The sequence below is a fragment of the Gopherus evgoodei genome, chromosome 4 (assembly GCF_007399415.2).
Source record: "Gopherus evgoodei ecotype Sinaloan lineage chromosome 4, rGopEvg1_v1.p, whole genome shotgun sequence".
Lineage (NCBI taxonomy): Eukaryota > Metazoa > Chordata > Testudines > Testudinidae > Gopherus > Gopherus evgoodei.
In genome coordinates this window covers 124,979,798-124,998,165 of record NC_044325.1, presented here as the reverse complement: position 1 = coordinate 124,998,165, position 18,368 = coordinate 124,979,798, and the positions used below count along the sequence as shown (strand labels likewise).

At 42.1% G+C, this 18,368-nt stretch overlaps 2 pseudogenes; both read right to left on the bottom strand.

The window, feature by feature from the left end:
• Positions 1 to 3,375: 3,375 nt before the first annotated feature.
• On the bottom strand, positions 3,376 to 4,362 carry LOC115651572 (annotated as a pseudogene).
• Positions 4,363 to 12,613: 8,251 nt separating this feature from the next.
• On the bottom strand, positions 12,614 to 13,523 carry LOC115651232 (annotated as a pseudogene).
• Between the last annotated feature and the right edge of the window lie 4,845 nt (positions 13,524 to 18,368).

Sequence of the window (18,368 nt, the reverse complement as noted above, 5' to 3'; positions counted from 1 at the left end):
GCATTGTTAGAACCAGAATTAGTGGCTCTCCGTCCGTACATTCATGGAAACCAGTCCTAAGAATTTATGAGCAAATAAGCATTTCCCAGGGGTGCCCAGGCCCTTTTTGGGAAGAAGAAATGTGGGACTCTATTACGCTTCTGTTTAGACAATTGGCTCCTGAACAAAGTGATAGTTTGGAACCATTACCATTTGCTGTGAATCCCCTGACCTTGCAACATTTCATCAGTGATGTAGCTGGGGACATTGTGGATCCATACAGTGTCATCTATTCGGGTGACATACTTCTCTTTTTGGAGAACCGAGAGCAGCATGTGTACCACATCTGAACCTGGAGAGGTTTCTGCAGCATGGTCTCAATACAGAATTGGCCTTTACCTCTTGATATCTTCTGAAGTGGAACTGCCCTCTTTCAAAACAGCTTGCATATTCTATTGTTCTCGAGGACAGCAAGGTGCATATGACCTTTGAAAGATAATGTGTCTCTGTGCTGGGGAAATGGGCCACCAGCTTCTGTGAGGGCAGCTTGACTTTACTGCTGTTGAAAATAATGGCAGATGGTGTTCATATTGAAAGAGGATCTCTGCTTAAAGGCAGCTTTAGTCTCATTCCTATTGACAATGATGAGAGCTGGTGGCCATTTTGAAAAGCTGCAGTTCTCTGAAGAAGAAAGTTATTCACCATTAAAGCTTTTGGGAAATGTTCCCCTGGCCTATGGAGTTTTTACACACATTCACAAATTCTTATGCATCAACCGATTTAGCAGAAAATTTCAGCTTTTTCTCAAAAAAATTAAAGCTTGAACTCTGGATATTTTTATTGCTGGACTTTTTCAATTCTAATATATCATTTTTTTTAAGATAGGGCAACCAGAACTGCATAAAGTTTTCAGGGACTGAGGATAAGATGTATTTCTAAACAGGCAATATGATATTTTCTGTCTCATTGCTTATCTCTTTCCTAATGGCTCCTAACTTTGTTATCTTTTTGAACCACCACTGCATGTAGTTTTCAGAGAACTGTCCTCAGTGACTCCAAGAGCTCTTTCTTGAGTGGTAACAGCTAATTTAGACCCCATCATTTTGTATGTATAGTTAGGATTATGTTTCCTAATGTGCATTACTTTGCATTATCAACACTGAATTTCCTTGCCCGATTGCAAAGTTTTGATCGCCCAGTTTTGTGAGTTCTCTTTGTAACTCTTTGCAATCAGCTTTGGACTCAGCTATCTTGAGTAACGTTGTGTCATCTGCATGATTTGCCACCTCACTGTTTACCCCTTTTTCCAGATAACTTATGAACACGTTGAATACAGTTCCTTATGGAACCCTGCCATTTATTCCTACCCGTTGTTTCCTGTCTTTTAACCAGTTACTGATCCATGACAGAACCTTCTCTCTTATCTCTTGTCTGCTTAATTAGCTTAAGAGCCTTTGGTGATGGACTTGTCAAAGGTTTTCAGAAAGTCCGGGTACACTATATCCATTGGATCATCCTTGTCTACATGTTTATTGAACCCCTCCAAGAATGCTAATAGATTGATGAGGCATTATTGCCCATTACAAAAACCATGTTGACTCTTCCCTAACAAATCATTTTGATCTATGTAATTGATAATTCTGTTCTTTACTATAGTTACAACCAATTTGCCTGGGTAATGAAATTAAGCTTACTGTTGTAATTGCCATGATCATCTCTGTATGGTTTTTTTGTTTGTTTGTTTGTTTGTTTTTTGAAATCCAGGATTATATTAACTTTCCTGCAGTCATCTGGTATAGAGGCTGATTTTAGTGATAGGTTACATACCACAGTTAGTAGTTGGGCAAATTTCATTTTTGAGTTTCTTCAGAACTCGTGCTTGAATACCCTCTGGTCCTGCAGTAAAGATCGATGCAAAAAAATTATTTGAGATTCTTCCCAATGGCTTTATCTTCCTTGAGTGCTCCTTTAGCACCTCAATTGTCCAGTGGCCTCACTGGTTGTTTAACAGGCTTCCTGCTGCTGAGGTACTTAAAAACAATTTTCTGTTTTTGTGTCTTTTGCTAATTGCTCTTCAAATCCTTTTATGACCTGCCTGATTCTATTTTTAAACCAGGCTCTCTCTTAAGCTTGGTTTTCCTCTGCTAGCCTCAGGTCTTGCTCATGCAATATTCCAGGTGACTACAAAATGCTACCTCACTTTGCAAAGGCTGCCTCGTGTCACTGTAAACACTTTCTGGGTTGCTTCACTCCATAGGAAGGTAAAATCTCCATGGGAGTCTGCACTAAGGTGGAGTTGCTAAAGGAGCTCACAATGGGACACAGGGGGTGCTGGAGCTCCACCACCCAGTCCTGGAGCAATTGAGGCTGTGTGTCCTGCCCTTGGGAAAAGTGGTGATCCAGAGTGAGGAGGCTCTGTAAGGAAACTTATGATCCGAGTCATTCTGCAGAGAGCTTAGAACAAGGTGGGGTGAGTTTTGCCTCTCTGACTTAAGGTATGTCTACACTGCACAGCATTGGTGGCAGTATGTAGGGTATGTGTAGGTACATTGCAATGAAAAGCAGATTTTGTCCACATTGCAGTGTGTAGCTAGATGTGGAAGTGAAAGTCTTTGGCAGTGAAGCGGCAGTGACATAGAGTGACACTATATTGCTAAAAATAACAGTGTAGATGGAGGAGGCAGTGGGTGGGCACGTACAGAACCACGCAGGATACATACCTTATAGTTTCAGTTGTGTCTTTACTCATCTAAGCAATGCCTCCTCATCTACACTGCTATTTATACTGGTTTTAGGAGGCATGCCAAGTGAGGGGCTTTACATGCCACCCCAAGGAGTGTGCAGTGTAGACATAGCCTTAGGGAGCAGCCTGCTTTGTGTCTCTCTGTTTCAATGTCCTTGTATGTTATTGTTCTGAATTCTAAAGAAATAAAAGTGTTATGTTGCAACCTTCCAAAAGTGTATTTGAGGCTTACATCTAAAGTGTCTATTTGTATGCTGTGAACATAACTCTGATTCTACCCAGTAGGGGTCAGGAGTATTGGTACACCATCCAGTTAACCATGAGAGTGGGCTGAGCACTTGGGAAGGTGGGGGTTACATGAAAGGTGTTTTATTTATTTAGAATAAAAATGGAGCTGACTGATACAAGCTATTCTACTCAGGATCTGATAGCACAGAACTTTTAAGTGATATAATTGGCGTTAGTGAATTTATATCATGCAATGCACATTGTGTGGTTTTGATAAACACCTTACATATCTGTCACTTGGAAGAGCCTTTACACTGTTTCTGGCGATGCTGCTGTCATGGAGTTCTTGATTCCATCCCAGCATAGACCCATTTCTTCTACCAGCCTTCCCTGTTAGTTACTCTAAAGGATGTTATGCTAGATTTTCACTGAGTAACAATCACTTTTCTACTTAGCAGTTTCCTTACAGCACATTTCACATCCCTGTTCCTCTGGCTGTAGATCAGGGGGCTCAACATAGAGATCACTATTGTATAGAACACAGAGGCTATTTGATCTGTGTCCAGTGAGTAGATGGCACTGGGTCACAAATACATGAAAAAAATGGTCCCATGGAATATAGTAACAGCTGTCAGGTGGGATGGGCAGGTGGTGAATGCTTTATGCCTGCCCTGGACAGAATGGATCCTCAGCACTGCAATTACAATAAGAATGTATGAGATGATGATGATCAGAAATGTGCTCCTTTCAAACAAATTGCCACAGGTAAAGAGTAGTCTCTCGTTGACAGAGACATCATGGCAGGAGAGTTTCAGGAGAGAGGTGAGATCGCAGTAAAAGTTATTGATGACATTAGAATCACAAAAGTATAATCTCTGCAAACTGCTTGTGTTTATCAAAGAGTTAATCAAGCTTGAGAAATACAACCCAACCACCAGCGTTATGCAGACCCTCTTGGTCATGGTGACCATGTAGAGCAGTGGGTTACAGATGGCCACATAATGATCATACGCCATCACAGCCAGGAGGAAGATCTCAGTGGTGACAAACACAACAAAGAAGCTATATTGCGTAATGCACCAGCTATAAGAAATGGCTTTGCTCTCCACTAAGAAATTGTCCAGCATATTGGGAGCAATGGTGGAGGAATAGCAGACATCTAAGAAAGACAAGTTGCTGAGGAAGAAGTACATGGGTGTGTGGAGTTGGGGGTCAATCTGAATTACCAAGATCATCCCTATATTCCCCATCAGGGTAATGAGATAGACGAGAAAAAATGTGATGAAGAGCGGCACCTGCAGCTCCAGATGATCTGTTAATCCAACGAGAATGAACTTGGTCATTGTGCTGTGATTGTCTCCAGTCATTCGTGTTAACTTCCTTGTTATCTGCAGGGAAAAATAATTAATCATGATGCTTATAGCAACTGATTTACATTTATTCACCACTCTGGGCTTTTGAGTGCCCCATCTCCCTGTGAGTGCTGGCAATAGCTGCAAGTTCTTCATAGAGTAGGCAGTAGACAAAACACTGTGGAATGCATAGCAACATATGACCTTAATGTACATAGTGCATCTGTAACCCGCTGGTTAGCATGCATTACGTGTGTCCCAACACTGTCTGATGTACAGAGGACATGCTTCTGTTATAGCCCATTGCTTCAATGGCTGGCACTTTAGCCAAGCTGTAGACACTCCTGCTTGCATTCTAGAGAGTCCCAGTTCAGTGTCTCTTGTTGGTTAACACAGTAACTGTCACTCATATGCATTACTGTAGCATCATCAATTGTATGATCGCCTTGCATAACTGAGTATATTCTTATAAATAAATCTAAATCCTTCAATCGAAATGTTGTTTGAATCCATTGTGACTGCACAGTGGTTAATGCACTTACTTTCAAAATAACCCAGTGGTAGAGGGTGCAGAATTTGGCTTAGTGTCCCTCAAAACCATTCACATGAAAATTATACTAAAATTCATATGTAGACAACATTGAGCACGTGAAATATAACACCATGGAGTGCTAATGAAAATGAGTTTGCATGTACAGTGATTTAGAAATAAATTACTATGTGAATTGTTTCAAAGACTATGCCACTATCAATAGTGTTTTGTTAATACACTTTGCTGTGAAGGGGGCATTTTCAGTTAAGTAAAATAAAAGGGAAAAAGATCTAAAAAGTTCTTTTCAGAAACCACCCATTGCCCCAGATCCATCCAAGACTTTGATAATTTCCATTGAAGTAGGGAGGACCTGGGTTGGGTTATTTAGGGAGAAATAAATAATTTGATATTGTGTTAAATTTTTAAAGGAGATATTTTTTAAATTAATTTTAACACAGAAATTTATTAACAGATGCACTAGCAAATTCTCAGAAAATTCTTTCATTAGTTAGAGTGTAGTGCTGTAACTATGAGGAGGACGTGGCTTAAATATGCCTGTGCACAGACAGATTAATAAGGGAGTACAAAGAAACAAGGAGTTAATATGGTCCACATGAAAGGCAGTGACCTCAGCATACTACAGTGAATTTCTGCTTAAGTGGAAGCAAACTCAGCCTTACCTGTGGCACTACCACCGTGCTATCCAGTACATACATTGTACTTAGAGCCACATGGACTTTTTTTCAGTGTTGCAGAAAAGTGAGTTTGTCATTTAGTTCTGCTTTACTGGTTAGAAATATATTGATAATTTTCATGTCAATTGCATATATGTCTATATTTTGCACTAAATCCTGATCTTACTAAAGACAAATGGCAAAACTTCAATTGACTTCAAACTACCTGAAATCTAATAATGCATATGCAGAAGGGGAAAGAATTAAAAATGGCATCTGTACCTTTAACTCTGGGGTTTACTAACTCTTCTGTAAAACTGTTTGTCATCTATGTAGCCCTTTGTTTTGTTTAGGACCAGAATGTGATATGTTGGAACCCATGTTGAGTGGAGGTGGTTGAATTTATTTTAACCAAATCATATTTTTATGAAAAATGCATTTTTTGCAGAAAATGTTCAGTGTAGTCTAGTCTAACTTCCTCTGATGTATCAGGGGGAAAAAAAGGGAAACAAACCCCAAACATTTGGGATGGGATATTTTCAATGTGTGATGAAATCTGGAACCTAAGACCTTACAGATTTTAATAACATTTTTTTAAATGCAAAATATGTACATAGAGAGGAGGGGCTCTGATGTTTTATTTTTGTGGGGTTTTTTTGTAAAATCTATGATAGTGATGGGGAAGCTAAATGAAATTTCCCACAAAATTTAAAATTTAATTCTCATTAAAAATTATATAAATTAATTATAATTTAAAATCTTCAACCAGCTCTAAGGCTGCATAATACTTTACACCATGATTAACCAATGTAAATGAATGGTGCAATCTGAGGATTAAGTTACTTCCCAACAATAGAGATTGTATCAGAATCTTGCTCATCATGAATAATTTCTGCATAGTTTGCTTCCTATTATTTCAGCTTTCCAGCTTGCTAGCTACATTTCACTTTGACTAACCAATAAATAAGATAAAATAGAGTTACATTAAAAAGAAGATGCTCCTAACTCAGGAAAATACAATGGTTTACTCCATTATTTATCCCCGCTTAGTTCAAATACAGCCCCATGGAACCTACCTGCTGATGAAAGCTGGCATTTACCGAAAGGCGTCGAAGGATTTACATCAGTAAAAGGACGGACTTTTAAGATGAAGTGTTTATTGCTAGTTTATAAAGCCAAGACAGATTCCCTGGAGTTTTCAGATCTCTTGATGACAGAATCGTACAATTAAGTGACTAAGACTCATGTTGCAGGCAGAGTTTTTGGGTACAGAATAACTGCCTTCCGATATATTGTTCTGTTGGGAGTGGAGGTGCGAGGAGAGATTTTTACTCATATGCCCACTATTTCTATTCCAGGTTTTGGGGTTTTTTTCCACAAGGATAATTGATCTTCCACATTTGGGTGGAAGAAAGCCCAAAATAACCCCCCAATTTCTGATTCTATTCTCTATAGACTTACATCACCATAATAGCATCTTCCTGCCATGTATTGAGTGACATGATTGTTGATTCTCACCTCTTCTCCCCATTATTCCTGGGGGAATTCTGCCCCATTGCATAATGCAGAATTCACACCACATTCATATGCTGTGCAGAATTTCATGGATTGTCTGTGCACCGCTATACTGCTCTTCCAGTAGATATCGGGGTGATTGAAGCTCCCCATGAGAACCAGGGCCTGTGATCTAGTAACTTCAGTTACTAATCTAGTAACTTCTAGTCCAGTCAGTCACACGGCTTGAATCAATTTCACTACTGGCCCAAAGGTCAATAACTCAAAGTTTGGGTATTCAGATCGGATCAAATCCTTTTTGGTCCATTATGGAGATACTGTGGTTTGGCTGCAATTATAAAGCAATCTGGAGGAGAATATAGTAACAAGCAAGGGAAAACAAACATACATCCTTGCATCCTAGCTTTATAGTATGCTGCAGAGCCTGGAGGAGGATAGAAAACTCTGGATATTTGATGAATTCTATAATTCTTCAACGAGGTCACTGAAGTCTTATTCCACTGCCACTAACTGAGACTGACAGATGGAACTGGGTTTTGGAGAAAATTGTGAAAAACAGAATATTTAAATTCAGAGAGGTAAATGGTAAAGAGGATGTAATGCAACATGGGTTCACTACAAGTAGATCATGCCAAACTTACCGCATTTCCTTCTCTGGGAATATAATTGATATTTTTAGATAAAAGGAGTTCAGTAAATCTAATATATTTGGACTTTAGTAAAGCATTTGACAGGGTACCACATGGGAAATTATTAGTTAAACTAGAGAACAGAACAGGCCTTGTAAGGTGGAAAAGGAATTGACTAAACGGGAGAAAGACACAGGTTGTGCTGAAAGATGAATGATCAGACTGGAGAGAGCTTACTAGTGGAGTTCCTCAAGGGCTGGTCTTGGGACCAATCTTGTTCAATATTTTTATTAATGACTTTGGAACAAAAAGTAGGTATGTGCTAATGAAATTTGCTGATGATACAAAGTTGGGAGGCATCACCAATACAGAGGAGGATCAGAATATTATACTGAAAGATTTGAATTGACCTTGAAGACAGGATTGACAGTCATAGGATGAAATTGAATAGTACAAAGTGAAAGGTCTAAGGATCTAATAATAGGAACTTCTGCAAGTTGTAGATCACAAGCTGGAAGCAATAGAGGAGAAGAGAGACCGAGCTGTGGGGCTGATCACAGGGTGACCGGGAACCACCACTGTAATGAGACTGTGAAAATGCAAGTGCGACCTTGGGATGTATTAGGCTAGGTCAGTGATTCTCAACTTGTGGCCCAATCAGCACATGGCTGCAGCCCATGTGACATCCTCTGGGCCATACAGGTATTACATACATTGTCTGGATGTGGCCCAAATGTCACATAGAGAGCTGCATATGCGGCCCACCATGGTAAATAGATTGAGAACCACGGGGACAGGCACTCTCAGTAGAGAGAGAGAAGTATTAATGCCATTGTATGGCACTGGTAAGATGTCATTTGGAATACTGTGCACAATTCTGATCACCCATGTTCAAGAAAGATTAATTTAAACCAGAACAGGTACAGAGAGCTTCATGAGAGGAGACTGGAAGAACTTGGCATTTTTAGTCTCATAAAAAGAAGGTTGAGGGGGCTAACATCAGGCACTATAACTACATCAAGGGGCTAAATACCAGGGAGAGTGATGAGCTATTTAAACTACTGGACGATGTTGGATATAAACTGGACGTGAACAAATTCAGGCTGGAAATTATAAGAAGGTTTCTAATCACCACAAGGGGGAGGTTGTGGAACAGCCTCCCAATAGGAGTTGTGGGGGCAAACCGCTTAATTAGCTTTAATAGAGAGCGGGATGAATTATGAGTCTGATTGTATGATGGAGTTGCATGTTGGGTTACTTGTGATGGTGGGGCAGGGATCAACAGCCCTGGGGTTCACTTGTGGTTTATGTCTTATGTTCCTATCGCAAAAGCTTCAGGCTTTCAGCTGGTCACTAGCAGAGGTTGGGAAGGGATATTTTTTCACTATTATATTCTGGTAGGGGTTTTTTGTTGTTGTTGTTAAATATCTTCCTCTGAAGCATCAGGGATGGCCAAGGTTGGAGCTGGTACCCTGAATGGAGAGGGCTGGTTCGCTGAGGTGGCACCAAGCATTTCCTCTCCCATGCTTGGCTGTCTGACTGGTTCTTGCTCACATGCTCAGGGTCCAACTGATCACCACATATGGGATTGAGAAGGAATTTTCCCCCAGGTCAGATTGGCAGTGACCTGGGGGATGGGGTTCAACTTCCTCAGCAGCTTCCTAATGTGAGTCACTTGCCAGGATTATCTGGGTATATCTCACTAACTTATTTCCCTGCCATTACAGAGGCCTCAAGCACTGGTGCACCTCGGTCTTTGCTGTCCTCTGCCTGTGGCACATAACAGACTAGTCTTCTCTGGGTCTCATTTAGTTTGGTCGAATTTCTGTTGCTGGGTCCACTGTGCAGCTGTTGGGTGGTGTTGGTGGAGGTCAGTATGCATGGTACGTTCTCTGTGACCATAGAATCACAGGAATCAAGTCCAGTCCCCTGCACTCATGGCAGCACCATTTAGAACATCCCTGACAGGTGTTTGTCTAACCTGCACTTAAAAATCTCCAGTGATGGAGATTCTACAACCTCCCCAGGCAATTTATTCCAGGGCTTAACCACCCCGACAATTAAGAAGTTGTTTTTAACGTCCAACTTAACTTCCCTTGCTGCAATTTAATCCCATTGCTTCTTGTCCTATCATCAGAGGTTAAGGAGAATAATTTTTCTCTCTCCTCCTAGACATATCCACAGACTAAAGAAATAGCACACTATTCCTATATGCTACAATAAGAGGAGGACATGATGGATTAGTTAACATGTTAGCATCACACTTATGTTTATTATTATTTATTATTATTATTATTTTCAGAGCAGCCAGCAATGTGTAAGGTGTTTCATAACTAAATCAGACTCACATGTTCCCTACCCCAAGGGGCGTACAATCTCAGTGTTAGACAAGAACCAATAAAGGCATGCAACAGACAGATAAGAATCATAGGCTTTACATCAATATTTTCCAGACTAACTAGTGAATAAATGGCAAAAAAAACCCTACATTAGCACAGAGTTATGGTTGTCCAATGATGGCTCATGCCATTCCAGAATGTTGAGTTCAGCAAAACTCAAACTTGTGAAAACCAGGAAACACAAAGTTCAGGGAAATGCCCACGCAACCGTATCTCTGCCCACTGGAGCTGGTAATAACCACCGGGAATTATCTGCTTGTGCTCCAGCTGCATTCACTGTACTGTACAGTAGATGTACTGAATGGCAGAGGAATAAGTTGGAGCTGTGACTGAGATATGAGGAGACATGGATCTCAGTCCCCTAGTGTGTGTGATCGAAGTAAAGGAGTCATATCAAGCAATAGTTCTCAACCAGGGGTACGTGCAGCCCTGGGGGTACGCAGAAGTCTTCCAGGGGGTACATCAACTCATCTAGATATTTGCCTAGATTTCCAACAGACTACATGAGAAGTGCTAGCGAAGCCAGTACAAACTAAAATTATATACAGACAATGGCTTCTTTATACTGCTCTATGTACTATATCTGTGTTTCTCAACTGGAGAGTTGCAATCTATTTTATAATTATATGATTAAAAGGAGAAAGGAAGCAATTTTTCAGGACTAGTGTGCTGCGACACTTGTATTTTTATGTCTGATTTTGTAAGCAAGTTGTTTTTAAGTGACATGAAACTTGGGGGTACATAAGACCAAATCCACCTCTGGAAAGGGGTCCAGTAGTCTGGAAAGGTTGAGAACTCCTGATGTAAATCATAAAAATATAGGACTGGAGAGGATCTCAATAGTCCATCTAGTCCAGTCCTCTTCAGTGGGGCAGGACCAAGTATTATCTGGACCATCCCTGACAGGTGTATGTGTCCTTTGAGGTTCCCATCTACATCATTCCAATACCAAATGATGTAGGTTATGTCAGGAGCAGGGCAGTTGGCTTTTCTTGTCATGGGTATTGTCAGTTGTGAGGCAGGAGACAAGAGTAGTCTGTAGATTTAATGTTGGGTATGGGGAAGTATAGAATCTGTTAATTTTAAGAAAAGCTGTTTGGGGATAAGAGCTGTATCTCAGGAACTCTGTGATCAAATGGCCCCAAATTTGGGTTTATAGCAGAGCCCCATGCCCCATGAGACACTCCAAATTGTGAGGCAATCTGACTGTTCTAAGTGCTCTAAAAGCTACACCACAGTTAAACAGAAAGCTAGCCTTAACTATAGCTGAGTTGACATTCTGCTATAGTATTGGGTGTTTCCATTTTTGGGTGCCCAAGCTGAGACCTCTTAGAAAGGTTTTAGAGGGCAAGTGCTCAGCACTGCCTGATAACCCAGTCCTGGGAAGTGGTCTCAGGTTGGGAACTGAAAAATGGAAGAATCCAAAATTAGTACTCACTTTTCAAATGTAGACCGGTAAGTATACAGCGAGGTGACTACTTTGGTGCAATACGTGATCTTATCTACTCTTATTGCTCCTTCAGTAGCTGCGCACCTCACAATCTTCAATGTACTTACCACTTGTGAGATAGGGGTGTGCCCTTATTCCCATTTTAGAGCCGGGAATGTCAAGCCCAGAGAGACTAAGGCCTGTTGTACACTAGGAATTTTAATTAGAAAAATCCACTCCCCTGAAAGACGTAGCTGTGCCGACCCAACCCCCAGTGTAGACAGTGCTTGGTCAAGGAAGAATTCTTCTGTTGACCTAACTATCACCTCTTGGGAAGATTGATTATCTGCACCAATGGAGAACCCCTCCCGTAAGCATACGTAGTGCCTACACTGTAGCACTTCAGGAATATAGCTGTGCCTCCATAGCATTTTACTTGTAGACAAGCCATGCGACCAAGATTCTTAAAGGCGCCTAACCCGCATTGAAAAACTGGTTCTCAGTGACCTAATCAAGGTCACATGGCAGGAACTTGAACTCAGACCTCATTAGCCTTAGGTTGGCCAATGGGTTGTCCTTCCTCTTACATGTGTATGTAAAATGGTGTTTGTCTGTCTATCTATCCGCACATCAATCTGTCTAGCTACCCATCCAGCCCTGTGCATAACCATCAATCTGTCAGTCTATATACATATATACCTCCACATATACAATGTACTTTATTTCCTTGTAAAGTGCTGGTTGGTGTGGGATGTGGGTGCTGAGGAGACAGGAGTGGCAAACTGAAAAAATTACATTCTTGGTATCATCTCTTTGTGTCTCTTGATACACAAGCTGACACAGTTTGGTAGCAAATGAAACCAATGAGGAAGATACTTATCCTTGCGGACATCACATAACAATGCATAATGGAAAAGCTACAACACTGTTACGGGACATTGTTATCAAGTGAAATTACGCCTTCCTGAATTATCTGGCTCAAGTTTCCATTTCTTTACTGTCTTCTCCTGTATATCACATAATGAAGGATATTTCTGCATGTTGAAGTAATGACTCAGAACTAGCTCATGCCTGTGCTTCAGTACTGATCAGTAAAAAGGTCCCCATATTTACATATAGCAAGGAATAATTTTCTAACATATTGTTCTCCTCAAGGCATCCTTCACCTCCTTGTTCCCCGCTGTAGATCAGGGGGTTCAGCATGGGGATCACCAGGGTATAGAACACGGCCACCACTTTATCCTGATCTGCTGAGTCATTGGAGATGGGGCGCAGATACATAAAGAAGAGAGTCCCATAAAGCACAGCAACGACCATCAGGTGGGAAGCGCAGGTATTGAAGGCTTTGTGCTTGCCCTCAGTAGAACGGATCCTCAGGATGGCAAAGATGATATATGTGTAGGATACAAGGATGATCACAATGGTTGCTATAGCTGCAAAGGTGAAATGCTCCAGCTCATCAACGCGAGTGTTGGAGCATGAGATCTTTTGGAGAGGTGGGATATCAGAGAAGAAATGATCGAGGACATGAGAGTGGCAGAAGGACAGACAAAACAAAGAACTAGTGTGAGCGATTGCATTGGCAAAGGCATAGAGATAAAAGCCCAGCACCAACTGGATGCAGACTCTCCTGGACATAACAACATGATAAAGCAATGGTTTGCAGATGGCTACAAAGCGATCGTAGACCATCACAGCCAGGAGGCAAAGCTCGGTGTTGGCACAGAGAGAGAGGAAGAAAAACTGAACTACATACCCTGCAAAAGAAATGTCTTTAGTCTCTGTGGAAAAGATTACCAGCGTCTTTGGGGCAACCACAGAGGAGTAGCCAATATCTAAGAAAGACAAGCTGCTGAGGAAAAAATACATGGAGGTGTGGAGTCAGGGATCAACATGGATTAACATGATCATCCCTAGATTCTCCACCAGGGTGCAGAAATAGATTAAGGAGAATGCCATGAAGAGGATGATTTGCAGTTTTGGATTTTCTGTTATTCCCTGGAGGATGAAGCCAGTCACTGTGGTATAATTCCCTAGTGCCATTTATCCTGTAGATGCTCTCTGCGACCAAAGAAGAGAGAAATGAGAGGACAGAACAATGGGTATCTCAAAATATCTCCAATGGCTCCTCTGATGTACAGTAAAGGTTGGTGCTATCACTTGTCACAGAAACAAGATACGAAACAGAATATTTAATAGGGGACTAATGTGTAAAGCTAAATTGGAAAATGGGTTTTTATTTTTTTCATTTCCCTTGGAAAATTCCATGTTTTCATGGGGAAATAATATAAAATAGTTTGGCTGTAATCTAATATATTTTGTCTGAAATCAGAAGTGTTTTGATTGTGAATTGTGCATCATGGGAAATGTAGTCCAAGCAGTGAGCCATGCCTATGGAAAAGAATGGGTACATGAGGAACTTGAACTACAGCTTCCATGAGAGACTACGGCAACATTCCCAATTATTTAAATTTATAATTGTTGGTGGGGGGCAAACAGCTGAAATTTTCCATGGACAATTTGAATGAAAATTGTTTTTGATTGTTTGTTTTTAATTTCATCTTGCAATTTTGCATAGAAAAACATTCATATTTTCCTACTTCCTCGGTATGTAGTGTTCCCACTCCCTCTATGAATGTCTGAACCAATACTGATGGAAGCCAAAGGCAGTTTTTCCATTGGCTACAGTGTACTTTGGAGCAGGCCCTTTAAGAAAATGATGAAACCTGATATTGACAGCTAAAAGAGTGCAAAGGGATGAAAAGTAGTATTCCATATATTTGAACTTTCTGAACTCCCTGATAAGATATTTTCAAGGCAACTATCAATTACAAATTTATGTCAACTAAGAGGAGGGGAAAACACACCCTTCTTTTTTTTAACAAAACATTAAATATGGGATTTTTCAATGCACCAAATCAGAATATTAAAAGCAGAGTCACAAAGCACAGGCCTGTGTTGTTTAAGCAAAATAATCAGGATCATCAACTAGAAGACAGCAGCAGTCTCAGAAAGCTCTGCTCATGTTCCGGCCAACAGAGACAGGACAAATAGCCACACTGTGAGAGTCTGGGTTGCAATTAGTGCTATGCCATTTTTCTGTGGATTATGCTGTCCTGACAATCTAGATCCTGCAAAGGGCACATCCATTCTTCCTGGTTGACCTCAATGAAGGTTAGGTTTTCAGCTCCTCACAGGATCTGTACTCAATATACTTGCACAGCAACCTAACGTGCAAAAATGAATATGAGAGATGCAATGGTCCAAATATGTAAAAACCTGGTCCTCTCTGTTTGTTCCTGAGGTTTTCATGTGCAATTAAAGGAAGCCAGATATCTAGCTACTTGATAGCCCTCTGGTTCCAGTCAATCTAAAGACAAGAGCTATTATGTGCACAAAACCTTATAGGGAAAAGATGGATTTTAACCTAAAGCCATACCCAGTTCAGCCACATTTTCATGACTTTCCAGGTGGGGAAGTTAATAAATGGCTGGGCCTTTGCTTAAGATTTGACTCACTGTGGAATGGCACCTCACATTACCCAGTGTTGGACAATTATGGGTTGAAGGGCCTATGGAAGTGCAGAATTAAACCAGAGGTGATCTTTGAAAAAATAAAGTGTTTACATTAACTAATCAGCCAAACTCTACCCAAACCCAGGTCTGCTTTGTGTTTAAACCCTACGTAAAAACCAATGCATTCAGGCCAGCATGGAGCTGCTGTTTGAAGCATCTCATCTGGGCTGTTCAAAAGAATTTATGAAAATTACATGTACGGATCCATTTGAAATTAAGTAAGAGATGGGCATCCACCATCCATGGCATTCACCTGCTCTCAGTAGCATGACAACTGCACACCTCACAACCTTTAATGTATTTAGCCTCACTACACCCCTGTGAGGTCGGGAATTACGACCATCCCCATTTCACAATTGGGAAATTGTGGCACAATGAGATAAAGCGAGTTGTGAAGATCACTTAGGAAGTCTTTGGCAGAACAAGTAGTTGAATCCTGGTCTACCAAGTCTAGGATTAGCACCTCAGCCATGGGAACATCCTTATGTCTGACTTCCTAGCTCTCCTCTGAATATTCTTGTCCTAGTTTAGGCTTTTTCCACTGCAGTTTCCTGTGCCTCCCATATGTTATTCATTGTCTTTAGACTTTAAAGACCTAAAAGACATCTGTGCCAGCTTTAGATGCCTTAATAGATGAGTAGAAACACAATCCACATCGAAACAGCAAATGCAAGTGCACTGAACAACTCAGCCATCACAAAACACATCCAGACACAAATGTACCCTCTCCTGATCTCCTGCAAAAGATGTACATCTCTTGTAATCCGGACTGGTGGAGCTAGATCCTGAGATTGTATAAACTGGAATAGCTTGAGGATCTGTAAATCAAGCACTTTAATATATTGAGTGCATTTTTGTTTTAAGTCTTTGACAAATAAAAAAAATACACGCAGAACAATCTATGTGCATGAATATTCTCTGCTTTCTCCTGGGATATATGTTGCGTGCTCAGACTGGTCTCTCCTGCGCAACTTCCTGTTACTTTCTGATTCAGGCTACATTTGCTCACCAATGGCTGTGCATGTTGCTGGCCCTTTGGGGAACAGTCTTCCAACTCCAGGACTGTACATATGCAAAAAATCCAGCTCCCTTTTTGGGGTTACCCTGTGTTTTCCCCTCCCAGCACTGAGTTCTTCCCTACCCTCTTTTTCTCTAGGGCTGTGGTCTGTGCTGTCGGGGCTAAGAGTGTCTACATTTTGATCAGAGTCACCTTTTCCCAGCATCTTTCCCATCACTGCTCTCCATGTCTCACCAGCCTGGTGGACAGGGGCAGTTCCAGGCCCCAGCGTTCCAAGCGCGTGCCTGGGGCGGCAAGCCACGGGGGGCGCTCTGCTGGTTGCCACTAGGGCGGCAGTCAGGGTACCTTCAGTGGATTGCCTGCGGAGGGTCCACTGCTCCCGCAGCTTCGGGGGACCTCCCACAGGTATGCCTGCGGGAGGTCTGCCGAAGCCGAGGGACCAGCGGACCCTCTGTGCTTGGGACGGCAAAATGTCTAGAGCCGCTCCTGCTGGTGAAAAACCCGGCTTCCCCACATCAGCCAGGTCATTTCAATTCTCACAAACTACCACCTGGCAATTTCCTGGTCTCAACTCCTCTGTTATCATAGGCATTGAAGTTGCATCTTGATGCAAAGAGACACAGATACTTTCCAAAAACTTATCAGAAATAGCATCCTGAAAAGCTGGGACCTGGACTGGGGTATCTTCCGCCACCCCTTTCTCTGTCCCTGAGAAGTCCAGGAGGTCAGTCACACGGTTCCCTCTCAAAACCTGGGCCGTGGGCTGAGTGCCTGGGTGCACAGATGCTGACTTGGCCATTAGGTCCTGCGCATCCTTTCCCAAGTGACCAGTGAGGAGACATTCCTGTATTTTCACTATTCCTTCCCCAGTTCCCTTGTCTGTGTGCCCTGCTAAGACACATTTCTCTGTGCTCCCTCGAAAAGGGTCCATCCACTGTTCAGGTTCAAAACTCTGCCAGCTAACAACTGAGAGAGTTTCCTTAATCAGTGACAACACCTCTCCTGCCCCAGATCCTGAGGGTGTGTCGCCTTCTGCTGGAAAGGAGCCAGTCTCAGCCCCTCCCATGCTTGGAAGCCCCCTGCCTTCCTGTGTTACAGAGTTACAGGAACCCTTACCCACCCCAGTGGTTTCTGAGATTCCATCACCCTCCTCTGGGCTCCTCCCTGGGACACATTTCTCTTTGCTCCATAGGGCGGGGTCTGCCTCTGGTTCAGCTGCAACCTGCTGGTAGCTGACAATCTGGACAATTCTCTTCCTGGCAGACATCACACCCCCATCCCTTCCTGAGGTGACGTTGTGCTGGGAAATCCTGCGCCACTCGGAACCAAACAGTAGCATCTCAGCAGATAGGAACCTGATCCAAAGCCCATTGAACTCACCAGAAGAACTGCCACTAACCAGTGGGCTTTGGCAAAAGCCAGTGAGCACTTCTGTCTGGAGGGCAGCTTTCATCCAGCATAAAAGACACTTCAGAGAATTTAAAACAAACATATTTGTCCTTCCACCTGCCCATCCCCTCATTTCTACATTGAACATCATTGAAAAATCCAATATTATTGCCACACAACACACTTTTATTATTCTACAATGTTCCTTTTATCATTTGCAGATGCGAGAACTGATCTCAAAACCTCACATACTTACCTCATTATTGCATTCTGTCTATGGACAACTTTCAAGAGCTGGGTTCCCTTTTCAGTATACCTTATGCTGAGCTAGAAAAGGGCAAAGAACCAAAATCATTTGTACCAAAAAAATCTCAGTTCTGAGTGGATCAGTCTAATGATGCAGCCATTTGCAGAAATTTGAAATGAAAGAGATTTTTTCCCCCACATCCAAAATAAATGATCTAATTTGCCTCTACTGTGCTTCTCAGTTCCAAATGGATCACATCAGGATGATGGATATGTTTTGTGGCAAATTGCCAGCACTATGATGATGGGTCTCGCACATTCTCTTCTTTGAGGGGGGGTTTCACGGTGCCATTTCTTGCCCCTGAATTGTAATATTAATTGTCCCACTAGTGTCCTTGAGGAGGGGAGTGGAGAGGGAGGGACCTGGGCCTGCCCTCTATTCCAGGTCCCAGCCCAGAGGCCCTGAGGATAGTGGTGAACCACTTGAACTGGCAGTTCCTTCCCCTGGGCTACTTCCCTCTCCTTCTCTTCAGCATGTGGGGGTTTCCTGCCCTTCGTCTGCACAAACCAGGTGCCCCTTTACCTAGGGTCATGGACTTCTTAGCCCACCGCAGCACTCCTCCAAACTTTCCTCTGCTTCCCTTCAAACTGTTCTCTGCT